This window comes from Staurois parvus, unplaced genomic scaffold (genome assembly GCF_062004578.1).
Source record: "Staurois parvus isolate SC_StPar_1 unplaced genomic scaffold, SC_StPar_1.0 ptg000090l, whole genome shotgun sequence".
NCBI classification, from domain to species: domain Eukaryota; kingdom Metazoa; phylum Chordata; class Amphibia; order Anura; family Ranidae; genus Staurois; species Staurois parvus.
In genome coordinates this window covers 4,163,116-4,179,113 of record NW_028317886.1, presented here as the reverse complement: position 1 = coordinate 4,179,113, position 15,998 = coordinate 4,163,116, and the positions used below count along the sequence as shown (strand labels likewise).

General features: G+C 39.8%; 1 protein-coding gene across 1 annotated transcript in view; it reads right to left on the bottom strand.

The window, feature by feature from the left end:
• MARCHF1 (membrane associated ring-CH-type finger 1) overlaps positions 1–15,998 on the bottom strand; it is a 389,990-nt gene that overhangs the window by 56,997 nt on the left and 316,995 nt on the right. The window lies entirely within an intron of this gene.

Here is a 15,998-nt window from a genome sequence, read left to right as displayed (position 1 = left end):
AAGAAAAACTTTTCAAATTTTTTTATTTCAAAATTTTTGCTCTTTTTTTGTTTATAGCACAAAAAATAAAACACCCAGCGGCGAGTATATACCACCAAAAGAAAGCTCTATTTGTGTGAAAAAAATTATAACATTTCATATGGGTACAGTGTTGCATGACCACGCAATTGTCATTCAAAGTGCGACAGCGCTGAAAGCTGAAAAGTGGCCTGGGCAAGAAGGGGGTATAAGTGCCCGGTAGGCAAGTGGTTAAAAAATACTGCTCCTGGCCAAATGGAATTGTTTCAATTTTTTTTTGCATTTGATTGTATGGTCATCAGGACAGTGCCCGTTCCAAGCCATTTTTGTTTTACAACCCTTTGTCTATTAGCCCAGAAAATGAGCATTTTTGATTTGACAGGTTCAGTTTCCATTGATTTCAATGGGGTTAGGGTTTGGCATCTGAACTCCTTTGAAGTTCACTGAACCCTGCTCAACCGAATTCAGGGCCATTTGATTTATCCCCAACTCTGAATATGTCCTACCATTTAGAACATTAGAATCTTTTTCTCAGCATCTTGAAGGAAGGAAATTTAAAATATGAGCTGTTTGATTTGTTCTTATTCTTTAAATTTAATGCAGCTATATGTGTTTGCTCAGCAGATGTATGGATATATCTAACTACATTTACTGGAAATGCATTAAAGAAAATATTTCCTAAAAGTAACATATAGGCTTTCATTCCTGGCTGATGCTAATTGCCTCATGTTATATAGTTACATAGTCAGGTTGAAAAAAGACATGTCCACCGAGTTCAACCAAAGTCCAAAACTAAATAAATTAAAAACCTGCATCCCTATAGCCCAAAAGCCACAGTTGATCCAGAGGAAATAAAACATCTCAGAGGTCCAGTTTGCCCCAATAAGTATTCACCAGCCAAGCTGCTTGATATAACCATATATCTATAAAGCAGGTTATTAGTTTTAACATAGGTTTGGTACTTGGGACTTTTTATGGTGACTTGTGTGATCTTAAAGGAGAAGTACAGCCAAAGGTCTTTTGGCTGTACCTCTCCTGTGGATCACAGGACTGCAGTTCGTTCTGAACTCCTGTGATCCGTTTTTAGCTGACAGCGGGCTGAAGTCAGCTGACGTCACTCAGCCAGTCCAGGCTGGGGAAAGCTCCTAACTTTAAAGTTGGGATCCACCCCAGAGTCTACAGCGGCACCTGGCTCAGCCTCTTAACGAAGAGTTTGAGAGCCTGAGCCAGCCACTCCCTCCCCCTCCACAGCCCAGAGCTCCAGTGAGCACTGGGGGGGGGGGGGGGGGGCAGAGCAGACAGCGGTGATTTGCAGTCACCACTCTGCTCAGAGTAGCTGTGAGAACTCAGCAATCAGTGGTCATGTGATCACTGAGTTCCCACACTTAGAGCCGACGGGGGACAGATGCAGCATCAGACTGATGCTGTATCCACCTAGGTAAGTAGGATTGGGGAATAAAAAGTCCACACTTCTCTTTTAACTGTACATTGACCTTTAAATTCCAATATGGAAAGTTTTAATAAACAAAAACCTATAGCTTGTCATTGCAGACTTTTCCTTCTGAAAAGGCTTCTTGGGATTATTATTGTGGCCACTTGCACCAAGGCTTGGGATTATTATTGCAGCAACTGACACATGCTGAGGATTATTACGGACACAAATGATGAGGCTATTGTTGTATCCACTTACACCAGTGCTGTTGGTTACTATAGAGGCCATGGACATCAATGCTGGAAATAAAAATGTTTATGCGTTGAGGTGTTTCACAGCTCAATAATTTTTCATGGACTGCTTAACCCAATGCATTGAACATTATCATATGAAAATGAGCTGCTATGTGGCCCTCTGAATGTGTTGGGGGCTGCAAATGAAGTCCTCTATGAATTTCAAGTTGACCACAACTGCACCAGAGGGTTAGCATGATGTACAGGCAACTAGATATTACTAAGGAGGTAAGAAATGGCAACTCCTATATTTCTTTTATAAACAGTTTACCTTAATATGAATGTCCTGCAGGAAAAAAGAGTCAGCAATGTTATTATTAATGTTCAGAATTACATGCCTTTTACAGGCCTGGTAAACATATTGTACATTTTGGTATAAAAGACACATACCGCTCTGTAGTCATTAATTTATTTTTTTAATGCAAACAGTGTAAATATTTGAATTTGACCTGATATCAGCCCTTTGCAATTCCCTGTACAACAGGGCTCAGACTGGAGGATGGAGAAGCAGCATAAGGAGCCAATTATTTTTACTGCAATTCTCAAGGAATATAGGTAGGAACAACCTGATAGGAGGAGACAACAGAGAGATGAGAGAGATGAGTGTACCAACAGTTTCACTTTCACAGTCTGGAACAGGTTACAAGACTGGAAAGCTAAAACTCCTTTAACAGACAAGCATGTCTCTTGACTGTGCTGTGTGATAGAGCTGTATTAATCTCAGGACTGGATGGACAGAAATAAAAATGAAACACAAATGATGCAGCGCTACTACCATAAAAATTCTTCACACATAAATGAATAAGTGAAACAGTGCAAAATTAGTGACACAAATACACAATATTAAATAGTGCCAAAAAACTCATAAATAATCACATGTGACAGGTGTCAATACGAGGTCCTAAAAGGACCAAATAACATAAATGGTACAAAATAAATCTATAGTGTTGCGCTCCCAATCCTTAAATCAATATTTTGTTATTTGAATATGATCTCTATAATAAAGATCACAATAATTAAGAATGATGTGTATAAATAAACATAAATACTAATATTCTTAAACTTTGATACCAAAAAATATTGTGCATGAAAAATGAACAATGACAATAAATCACTAAAAAATATTTAAATAAATATAAAAAAAAAAAAAATAAAAAATAAAATATAAAAATAAGAATAAAAATAAATATAATGTCCCAAAAAGTGACTTTGTGCTGGAAAATCTTCAATCTAAAATAATTGTAAAACGGTGACTGCTTGTGAATCCTCCCTCCAGTGAAGATGTGCGCTCACCTCATAAGAAGCCTGCAATTAGGCTATAAAAGCTTGCGGTTCACCTCCTTTGGAACCTACTAGTTTAGAACTCCTGCTTGAAGATAGGATGAATCTCCTCTCCAGAGGGTGCAACTCCTCTATACTTTCATCTCCATACGATTCTCCACATATAAAAAAGATCTCGACATGGTGCTTTATCTTTTATATAAGTATGCCTTTTATTTGCTTATGATATGGCACTCACATATAAAGTGTGCGGATAGTGGTAGCACAAATGCAATCCCAAACCGCCGCTGATTGTCGGAGCTGTGTACTCGTGGTCCGGCAAACAAACTGACTCCCTCCGAGTGACGTTGCAGTCCCACCCCTACGCGTTACGCCACTGGTCACGTGGCTTCATCAGGGGGATTTGATTGAATCAAATCCCCCTGATGAAGCCACGTGACCAGTGGCGTAACGCGTAGGGGTGGGACTGCAACGTCACTCGGAGGGAGTCAGTTTGTTTGCCGGACCACGAGTACACAGCTCCAACAATCAGCGGCGGTTTGGGATTGCATTTGTGCTACCACTATCCGCACACTTTATATGTGAGTGCCATATCATAAGCAAATAAAAGGCATACTTATATAAAAGATAAAGCACCATGTCGAGATCTTTTTTATATGTGGAGAATCGTATGGAGATGAAAGTATAGAGGAGTTGCACCCTCTGGAGAGGAGATTCATCCTATCTTCAAGCAGGAGTTCTAAACTAGTAGGTTCCAAAGGAGGTGAACCGCAAGCTTTTATAGCCTAATTGCAGGCTTCTTATGAGGTGAGCGCACATCTTCACTGGAGGGAGGATTCACAAGCAGTCACCGTTTTACAATTATTTTAGATTGAAGATTTTCCAGCACAAAGTCACTTTTTGGGACATTATATTTATTTTTATTCTTATTTTTATATTTTATTTTTTTTTTTATTTTTTTTTTTTTTTTATATTTATTTAAATATTTTTTAGTGATTTATTGTCATTGTTCATTTTTCATGCACAATATTTTTTGGTATCAAAGTTTAAGAATATTAGTATTTATGTTTATTTATACACATCATTCTTAATTATTGTGATCTTTATTATAGAGATCATATTCAAATAACAAAATATTGATTTAAGGATTGGGAGCGCAACACTATAGATTTATTTTTTGCGGTTTATCACATTGGTAGTTATGTGCTAGAGGTTTGCGATCCAGCATTAGAGTGTATTAATAAGGAGTGTTTGCTCATTTTCTGGCTCGCAAGATATTTCTAATATTTTACACTTACTAACATAAATGGTACCCCAAGTAATCCAATGGGATCCAATAGTGCTCCAAATCAAACAAGTAAGTCACAACAGGACTCAATGTGCTAAAAAAACCTCCCACCTGAACTAAAAATCAGTGCCCACCATATAACACAAAACACACGTGCATCCCAATAAACGCATAAACTAAGAACTGATCATGCAAACAAACATGAATAAATGAAAAAATATAGAAAGTCCCGTGAGGTGTAAAACACCTGACAATATACAAAAAACCATATATAAAGTCCACAGCAATTCTTGAAGAAGGAAAAAAACCCAAAAAAACCCCAAAAAAACCAAAACAAAAAAATAAGAAATAAAAAGCCTTTGGTGAGCACAACAGACCCCGTACATGTATTTAGCTGTTGTAATGGAGTTCAGCTTTAACATGCATTTCTGTGAACTGTAGTATAGTGCTGTAACAGTGCAAACCTTATAAACAAGAAAATATCTATATAAGTGCGCATATGAAATACTTACATTAACCTACATTACCAGTATGATTTTTTTCCTGTTAAATAAATATACTTTTCTGGTGTGCCAGAGCAACAAAGAAATTGTATTTCCTTCATGGCACCTCCCTTTCTCAGCCTCTCACACAAGTTGGTCTGAAAGAGAGAGAATCTTAGCTCCCAGATTTTGGCAGATTTGCAGCTTTTATACTTTTGTGTCAATCAGCATCATATAAAGGAAATGCTGTGCAAAGATGTATAATTTGGTAAGGTGACAGGTCCTGGGCATTAAATTAGCTGCACTTCCATAGCAAGAAAAGTAGGCAAAGGTGTTAATTGGTTATGCTTCGTAATGCCAACAGCTCCTCATTTAAAATAATATTCTCATCTCATTCCACTTTTATTAGGTTGACAGATAAAAATACAAAATTCTGCAAGATCTAGGCAGGCCAAGGTGACATTTGGTGATGAATTTATATGACCTACATCCAGATATGTAGTTTGTAAATGCAGGTGCTCTTAGAAAAATGATTGGAAGAGCTGCTTCAGCATTAAAGTAACTTATCTAAACATCCCAAATCTAGAGGACACACAAAGTGCAAATTAGGCAAAAAAGGGAGAAGTTTTAGAACTTCACAATAGGCAACATCAGCTATGATCAGCTATCTTAAATATATAATAAATACTTTGAAAATGGCATTTATTATTAATTATCCTCTTGGATAAGTTGATGAAAACAGAACGATTATGCCATTGTGAAAAGGCAACCTTAACAGCACTTGAGCATTCATAGAGAAAAACATTCTAAAGGACTGTTATTATTTGCTAAAGAAAACAAAACTGTCATTAGGCACTTTGAAAAATATATTGTAACCATGAGCGAGGGAACCTTACTAACAACCTTGAAGTATCAAAAGCATAAAATATACTGATATTCATAAAATGTAAATATATGTGCCTATATGAAAAAAAAAGACATGCATTGAACGTACATTTCCTGCATGCTTTATTGTTCTACATTATCCATTGTCATAGACTAAAGAACCTTTACCACTGGTAGATGGTAGTATTTTAATATTTAATTACAGAAAGACAAGAAAGATGCAGAGAATTCTCTAACTTTGCTTCCAATTTCATCAAATATCTGAAGTTTAATATTTTACCCAAAAATATTACAAATTATTTTACAATCATATTGTACAGTAATAAACAAATATTAAGGGGTTGATGAACTAAAACCAGAAAGTGCTAAATCTGGTGCAGTTCTGAATAGGAACCAATCAGATTCCAGGTGGTATTGTCAAAGCTTAATTAAACAAGCTGAAGTTGGAAGTTGGTTGGCTACCATACACCACTGCATCAGATGTTGCACTCTCCGATTTTAGTAAGTCAACCCCCTGTTTATTCATTCATACCCTGATAGGAAGGCAATAAACAGTCCTCTAGTTTATCACTGGAACAGGAGGTGAGGTAATATCATTCAATTGGGTCAATGCTTTGGTGACAACTGGTCTAAAGTGAACCTAAACCCAAAAACAGACATCTACTATTCTGCAGTTTACCGATCCTTAGATGTGGTGGCTATTCTAGGGTGACAACATTTATTTACTATACTGTATGCATCGAGGAGTAGCATTGTCATGCTAGGAGGCCTTCATGATTTGGACTACAAACATCTTCCCCTTTCCTCATCTTTATTACATGAGAAGGAGAGTGTATATACTTCACAGAACATAGCTTGAAGGCTGATCATTTGTTTTAGGTTTAAGTTCAATGCACAGTTTCAAATTCAGAATACATAGGCATTCAAAATCCTAACACTGACGTACAAAGCTGTCCATCATACTGCCCCAAACTACATCTCTGACCTAATATCCAAGTACCGCCCATCACGCACTCTCCGCTCCTCACAAGACCTCCTTCTCTCTAGTTCCCTAGTCTCCTCCTCCCATGCCCGCCTCCAGGATTTCTCCAGGGAGTCACCCATACTCTGGAACTCCCTACCCCAATCCATCAGACTATCACCTACTCTCCTCTCATTTAGGCGCAGCCTGAAAACTCACCTCTTCAGGGAAGCCTACCCCACCCCCTGCTAATTGCCAATCTCCTCCACTCTTCCAACCACTCCATCCTCCACAGCTATCTCCTCCTGTACCACTATCCCCTCCCTCCTAGATTGTAAGCTCGAAAGAGTAGGGCCCTCGAACCCCTCGTGTATCACATTGTATTGTTATTGTACTGTCGCATGTTCTGTCTCCCTTTGTAATGTACAGCGCTGAGCGAACTATTGGCGCTTTATAAATACTGTATAATAATAATAATTTTTATGTAAAAAAATGATTTATCTTAAAAAAAAAAATCTAAAACAGCCACTACATCTAAAAACTATTAAGCAGAAATACATTACATTTATATTTTTGGGTGTGGATATATGTTAAGACCAGATTTCTTCACACTTTGGAGACATTTCCATTCACTTCATATCATGTCTTGAGGTCAGAGAGTGAAGCAAAATCTCCTTAATGGGACAAGCAAAAAACCAACAACTTGGCAATGGTTTTAACCATTCCTTGTTCTATCAAAATGAATAAAAATAGGTTTAGCTATGGACACAATTTAAATGGAAGAACTTAGCAGATGCCTATGACTTAAAGGTTGCTGCAAATCTAGTAGTTTTCCTGGAGGTGCATTCTTGTGGATATTGAGCAACCCACTGTTTATTTGGCTATTTCGCCACTTGTGTGCATTTATTGCAGCGGTCTCCAAACTGTGGCCAAGGGGCCGGATATGACCCTTTGCTTGCCTATATCTGGCCTTGAGGCATTTTTCCTCCCACTGACATCAACGATGGTGCATAATTCCTGCCGCTGACATCAACCATAGGGCACTATCATTCCTTTTGATAACAACAATCAGGCACTTTTCCTTCTACTGACACCAATGAGGAGGCACTATTCCTCCAACTGACACCAACGATGGGGAAAAAATTATGGGACATTGTTCACTCCCACTGGGCACAGTCTGGCCCCCCTAAAGTCTGAAGGATGATAAAGTGGCCCTTTGTTTAGAAAGTTTGGAGACCCCTGATTTATTGTAATGTTGGTAGGTCCATGATCCCACCAAAGCATAGAAGTCCATGAGCACAGCTGCCATACGTTTCCTAGCTAGAGTGGTTTAGCAGGGTGATCGGACTCCTGTACATGGATGTTGTGTCAGTCTGTTGTGTTAGTTCTGTCAGTCACAGATGTGCTGTAGTTTATGTACATTTACATCCGAGTCCATTCAGGTTTGTCAGACTGAACACAATAAGTTACATTATAAGAGGAAAAAATAGAACATAATCGGAACAGACATGCATGCCACATTTGTGACATCTGTTTCCATTCTGATTTGACTTAGCAAGGGTTCAGTCTTGCATTTGTTTGAAAAAACTAATTCTCATCTAACAAATAACACCTTGCTCTGCAGAAACACTAACAATCCAGTACCCTATCCCAAAACAGTGCTACACAATTAAACATGATGGATTCTCCCAAAATAATAATATATCAGCTAGTATTTGGTGAATGGCTTCAAAAATTACCATCTAAAATGCAAAACAATAACAACGTGCAAAATTCCAAGCATTAAAGATATATCTGCAATAAATATAAAAGATATGTGTTCATAGACTCCTCATTATCCTCTTAGAAGGATAAAAACCATACATTCCTGTGCTCCTATAAAGCGTCAGCAGTGCAATATTCTCATTCACAGAAATAAAAGTGCTCCCAATCTCCTCATGCAGCACCACCACTCTGTGCTCAATGCTGCCACTTACCTCAACGCAATGACCCAATGTAGATTAGGTCAAAGACAGCCTTTTCCCAATCATACTGTATGGATAACAACTCATCTCTCATGATCCCAAGCAGATAATTTGGTCGGTCAGAAAAGCTAATGTGATTAGGGGAAATAATAGAAATATCTCATAGTGCAGTAGCCCATTAAAAACAAATTTATTAAAAGAATGCTCAAAATGTACAAATATAGTGCACTGGTCCAGTACACAAAGAATGATCGCTTATTCAATTATACCAAAGATTGCCCCCTTAAGGAGAAACATCCGTTCGGCGTCCAGTAGGTAAAATTGCTGATCCTGAACTTCTTGCTTCCTGGTGTCCCTAACTATGCCCCTTGCCGTGTTTTGTCATGAATAGCATGATTTCGTCATAGGTATGACAGACATGGCCAGCAAGGACAATGAATCCACTAGACACCAGTGAGGAGAAATCTGGGGTCTGTGGCCCACCTTTCTGACCCCTCTTTCCAGACCAGTTGCATAGATGGGAAGTGGACTGTGTAGGCAGAAGATACAGGAGATGCTGGTGCAGTCTTGGGAGAGGAAGACAAGGGGACAGCAGACTACCCCTCACTAGGCTTCCAGAAATTTGTGAACAGTGTGGAAGCTTCCAAAGAATGAGCAACCTGTGCTACATCTGCCATTACCAAGCCTGTTGGGACAGAGTTCAGGAGATGATATGTTTGTCATCAGAGCATCCACTCAGCATTGGAGTGATGAGAGCTCTTTGGTCAATCTTATGTATCTCACATGGTGTCAGGAAAACTAGACGTGCGAAGGCACCTGGCAGCCCATCTAAACCCAAGGTCTGCCTGGTCTCAGTGCTGGATTGTCTTCAACTCTAGTTCCTGTATTTCTAGTTTCTAAAAGTCTGCTTACCTTGTTCCTGACCCGGCTATGCCTGACATCTCTCATGGATCGCTCCTGCCTATTATGTTGCATATGTTACTGACCTCGGCTTGGACTTCTGACCACAATTTTGACTCCTGACTTGGTACCTCTCTGCCAGCAAGTTACCGACTCTCGTCTGTTCCTGACCTTGAACTTGATCCTGAACCTGCACCTGACTGCCTGGCTGAACATATACGAAAAGAGAAAACCTGCGCAACACCCAATAGATAATGAAAGTGACTAAATATAATATAAATTGCAATGAATAAGTAAAGTGAACTGCCGCTACTCTCTTCCTGAATGCCAGAAAAATAAAAAAAACAAAAAATAAATGAGTGCGCTGTACACTAAACCAATCTGACACAATAACTAAATACAATATACCAAAAATGAACCATAAGTAAATATGTGCATATACAAAAATTACATCTAAAGTGCTAAAAGTCCATGTACATACACGTTTGATCTCTTGATTGAAGCTCAATGTGTCTGGTAAGAGGCTGATCTGTTTGTTGTGGCGAGCACTTGTGGACACCATAGAACTCTATTGGAGGGTTTTTTCAGCATGTAGCACTTTCACATTGGTTTTGGGATTTTTGATCATTTATATTATGTACATGGACTTTTAGCACTTCAGATGTAATTTTTGCACATTTTGTATATGCACATATCTATTTATAGTCCATTTTTGGTGTATTGTGTTTAGTTATTGTGCTGCTGAACGTAGCTTATGACCAGACTCCATACTGTCATTGGAAGGACTGTTTTACCAAGATCCAGTTCATTACTCCAACTTCCTGGCACCTATGCCCTTCCACTGCCCTAGCGTCCCTGTCTACACCAGCAGTAGTGTTTGGACAGGAATTGTGCAAGAGGCCACCTTCATTATCTTGGATCCAAAGCAAGGTGTGTAACACATGGTTGCTATTACAACAGAGTTCTGCTCAAAGGGGACAGCATCGCCTTTCCCTTTTGTGTGGATCATAAGTACTCTTGCTTCAAGGGTGAGCGCTCCCATGTGAGATCAAGGGCCTCATCGCTGGCAGTTTTGTTCTACTGTCCCATTGGCGTGCAGGCTGTAGTTAGGCCTGCAGCAGCTAGGTAGATGAATAGAATGTACCTTGTTGCACCTAATAATTGTTTCAGTATTCAGTATTGTTGCATCTATTTAAAATTAACTGCCCATGCAGGGCCTGTTCCTGCTTCAATACAGCCCACTTTATCAAAGTTAAAGTAGGTCACTACTGGAAATGGCAAGAGGGCTTAACAATTTATTAAAAACAGTGTATACATCCAAGTATTATCAGCAATGGGCCCAAAAAGAGTCCTGGTTGAATTGTGCACATATACTGTACCTGGGTATATATAGTTATTATTAAAGATACTTTCAGATGAATGTTGTAGATAAATTCAGTTGCAGGGGCCCCTGAAGATCATCACACTGTGGGGATGGCCTTTGTGTTGGAGACCTGAGGACAAGATCAGTGATAATGGGGAGACCTTCTGACCATTGTCCAACCAGCCTTGAATGAAGATTCTCACTAGAAAAAAATGTGGTGTGGCACTGGAACTCAGAGTCAGCCTATCTATTCTGCATCTTAGTCCCTTCCATATTAGTCCCTCCCTAGTAGTTTCTAATCTGACATGCAACCAGACCTCTAACTACCAGAAGTGGCCATCAGATACTTAACCTAGTCTAGCCGTAAGATACTTAACCTGCCTCTACTGGTTATTGAGCCCTGAGATAAACTAGCTATAGAATCCCAGACCAGAAGGTACATTGTTAACTAAAAAAAACAGAAATTGCAAATAAACTCTATTGCAATAAACAGGTTCACCTACTAATATACTGAAAGATAACCGCTGTACACATACAGTAGAACAGACCTAGTTTTCAGGCGCTGTTCATGTGAGATAATAACAACAGGACAGAGATATAGCTGTCACAGGGATTCAGATCAATAAGTTATGGGCACCTAGAGTTAAACTATTAGAACACAGGAATACTTGCCTAATGTTCTCTGCTTCTAGCCATGGTGAAATACAGCAGCTCCTATGTGTATAAAGTAATGTGGCTGAGTTCTGTGTCTGCTTCCTGGAAACTCCCTTTTATATAACATCAAAACCCTCCAACTGAGGTTTTTGATCCAGCTAGTAGAGACAGAGAGTACCCGTCTGTAGCCAACTAACTCTGTGGTAATTAATACACAAAAGCTATTTACAAATACAGACAGTAGAGAGCAGCAGCTCCCTACCAGGGGCAGACTGACAACTCATGGGGCCCCCGGGCAATAGGGGATCTTGAGACCCCTGTGTACTTGCCCAAACTCAAAAAAAGCCTATGAAAAAGTACCAGGGGCATCTCATGGAGCCCCCTACTGACCCCGGGCCCTCAGGCATTGCCGAGTTTCCAAATGCTCAGTCCACCCCAGCTCCCTACAGTAACTTTTTTGTTTCCTATTGCTGCAGTAGTAAGGCTGGGGATCCAAGGCCACTTGCCTGCTGCTTGTCTTAAAGACCTCCTGCTCTAGTGTAGTGCCCCTGTCCTAAGCTGGCCATAAGCTGCTAGTTTTTTTTAGTTCAGCCAGAGGTTCCTCCATCCACAGAAGCAAGGTGGATGGAGGAATTGTATCCTGAAACTGGGATCTGTCGCTGTCAGAATACACTGATCAGCTGCTTCAGCCGCTGTTTGAGACAAATTTTACCAACATAACCCTTTGACAGAGTCAATCAAACAATTAACTTCTATTGAGCAGGGATGACCACACATTTATTGATATTTTGATCAGTGTATGGTCAGCTTAATTACACTGCTCAAAAGAATTAAAGGAAAACTTTGAAAAGACATCAGATCTCAATGGGGAAAAATATCATGCTGGATATCTATACTGATATGGACTGGATAATGTGTTAGAAACGTAAGGATGCTCCATCATTTGATGGAAATTAAAATTATCAACCTACAGTGGACTGAATTCAAAGACACCCTGAAAATCAAAGTGAAAAAATTATGCAGCAGGCTAGTCCATTGTGCTGAAATTTCATTGCAGCAACTCAAAATGGTACTCAGTAGGTTGTATGGCCCCTACGTGCTTGTATGCATGCCTGACAATGTTGGGGCATGCTCCTAAAGAGATGTCGGATGGTGTCCTGGGGTATTTCCTCCCAGATCTGGACCAGGGCATCACTGAGCTCTTGGACAGTTTGAGGTGCAACCTGGCGACGTCGGATGGACTGGAACATGATATGCCAGAGGTGTTCTATTGGATTTAGGTCAGACGAGCATGGGGGCCATTCAATAGTATCAATTCCTTCATCCTCCAGGAACTGCCTGCATTCTCTCGCCACATGAGGCCCGGGCATTTTCATGCACCAGGAGGAACCCAGGACCCACTGCACCAGCATAGGGTCTGACAATGGGTCCAAGGATTTCATCCCCATACCTAATGGCAGTCAGGGTGCCATCCCATCGTCTAGCCTGTAGAAGTCTGTGCGTCCCTCCATGGATACGCCACTCCAGACTATCACTGAAAAATGGTGATGCTGAACAATGTTACAGGCAGTATAATGTTCTCCACAGCTTCTCCAGACCCTTTCATGTCTGTCACATGTGCTCAGGGTGAACCTGCTCTCATCCGTGAAAAGCACAGGATGCTAGTGGCGGACCTGCCAATTCTGGTGTTCAGTGGCAAATGTCAATCAAGCTCTATGGTGCCGGGCAGTGAGCACAGGGCCCCTAAGAGGACGTTGGGCCTTCAGGTCATCCTCAAGAAGTCTGTTTCTGATTGGTTAGAAACATTCACACCAGTGACCTGCTGGAAGTAATTTTTTAGGTCTCTGGCAGTGCTCATCCTGTTCCTCCTTGCACAAAGGAACAGGTACTGGTCCTGCTGATGGGTTAAGAACCTTCTACAGCCCTGTCTGGCTCTTCTAGAGTAACTGCCTGTCTCCTGGAATCTCCTCCATGCTCTTGAGACAGTGCTGGGAGACACAGTAAATCTTCTAGCAATGGCACGTTTTGATGTGCCATCCTGGAGGATTTGGACTGCCTGTGCAACCTCTGTAGGGTCCAGGTATTGCCTCATGCTACCAGTAGTAACAATGACCATAGTAAAATGCAAAACTAGTGAAAAACAGTCACAAAATATGAGTAGGGAAAAATGTCAGTGGCCTCCACCTGTTAAACCATTCCTGTTTTGGGGGTCATCTCATTGTTGCCCATCTAATGCACCTGTTGTTAGTTTCATTAACACCAATGCAGCTGAAACTGATTAACAACCCCCTCTGCTACTTAGCTGACCAGATAAATATACCAGGAGTTAAACTGACTTGATGCTATACTCTGATTAAAAAGTGTTCCTTTAATTTTTTGAGCAGTGTATTTTGCAAGTATAGATGCAAAACCTTTGCTGGTCTTACAATTTGTCACACTCTCTACTCCAACAACAAAAAAGGTGCATGTTCATGTAGTTATTACATTTTTCATGCCTGTACTAGTCTTTCTAACATAATTGTTTTGAATAAATAACATCAAATTTGTTGGAACAGTATAGTAAGGTGCACTGTCTGGTAGCTGCAATTCTTCAAGAACTCTTTACAATTTATATCTTATTTAGAACCAGGTTTTAACAAATACTTTTTCTTTAAAGAGTATTTTCACTTTTTTGAGAAAAAACATTCCCCTCTGGGTGATTTATGTACATTGCGGGTATTTTGACAAACTTTGTTGCAGAGTCCTACCTGTTTCTGTTCTAAAGAAAAAGATGTTTGTTGTCAGCAGAGTAAATCTGAAAGGGAGTTAATCAGCTGATGCACTTGCAGTGTTCTAATGAGGAAATTGCAGGGTCTACATCTCTGTAGAATTGATTAACCCTTTGGGAGTATCTCACCAAAAATATGTATTTTTTTTCTGCAGAGGATGCCTAAAATTTGACTTGTATCTTAGTGCAGACTTCTGGGAAAATCAGTGAGCCAATCACACAAACAGGAAGTGACAATTCTGGTGGTGTACATAATGCCTCCATGTTGCATATGACATATTACTCTCTGTTAGAGGGTGGCTACATTCATTCTCCATGGCCCCTATGTATGTAGGATTATAGCCACCCACTTTTGCTCACTGCCAAGATCAACCAAAGACTAGGGTCTGTGGACTTTGGGATTTGTAGTGTGCATAGAGCAGTGCACACGACTGCAACTAACGTGCACTGGTCATTCCAAACAAATGGAAATGAGAGGGGATAGGAGAAGTTCAGGAGCCCATGATGGACATTACAAGGAGGCAGAAAAACACAGTAAGAAACAAATGCATGAAAAATAGATTACAGGACCATTACCTAGTGGATGTATATGGATGATTTTTGGAGAATAGCAATATTGTTTAGTGTCACTTTATCTTTGGAGAGATGTGCTCTCACCTTCTGTATGTCTCTGAGACAGGAAGTAAAGGAAATCTCCCTAGTGCAGCAGACAGAAGAAAAACCTGACATGGGATTTAATCATTTCCCACTCAATCCGAAACTATAATAACAGAAGTCTTGGCTTAAAGGGTAAGTCCACTTTCATGAAATTAAATATAACAAAAAATAAATATATATATATATATATATATATATATCATATACTATTGCTATACAAGTCCTGTTGTAATTTAATGATATTAAAAATTACCTTTCCTTTTCAATCTGCAGCATTGTGAATTTCTGTAAAATTCTATGCAATATGACAATTTGCAGGCCTTCTGCATACAACTAGTGCACAAGAATTGGCTCACTGATGTTCCCAGAACTCTGCACTAAGATAAAAGAACAATTTTAGGCATCCTCTGCAACAGAAATTACATTTTTGGTGGGATACTCCCAAAGGGTTCATTATTTGTAAAGGGATGCAGATATTATATTTTTTTCTCAATAGAACCACGAAAGTGCATTAGCTGATTAAAATTAATTAGTCACTCCCATATACAGCGTAGAATCAGTATCCAAAAGACAAACAGCTTTTTCTTCCAATCAGAAACAGGTAGGAATCTGCAACAAGGTCATGCTGCCTTATGCTAAAGAGGAAATGCCCTTGAAATTGGTGTTCCAACAAGACAACGACCCCGAACACACCAGTAAACGTGCAACATCTTGGTTCCAGACCAACAAGATTGACGTTATGGAGTGGCCAGCCCAATCCCTGGATCTTCATCCAATAGAAAACTAGTGGGGTGACATCACAAATGCAGTTTCTGAGGCAAAACCAAGAAATAGAGAAGAACTGTGGAATGTAGTCCAATCATCCTGGGCTGGAATACCTGTTCACAGGTGCCAGAAGTTGGTTGACTCCATGCAACACAGATGTACAGCAGTTCCTAGAAACAGTGCTTATACAACTAAATATTCATTAAGTGATTCAAAGCAAAGGATTCAAAATCTTCAAACATTTTTCAGTTTATATAGTGAATGTCTGAGTTTGTAAAAAAGAATACA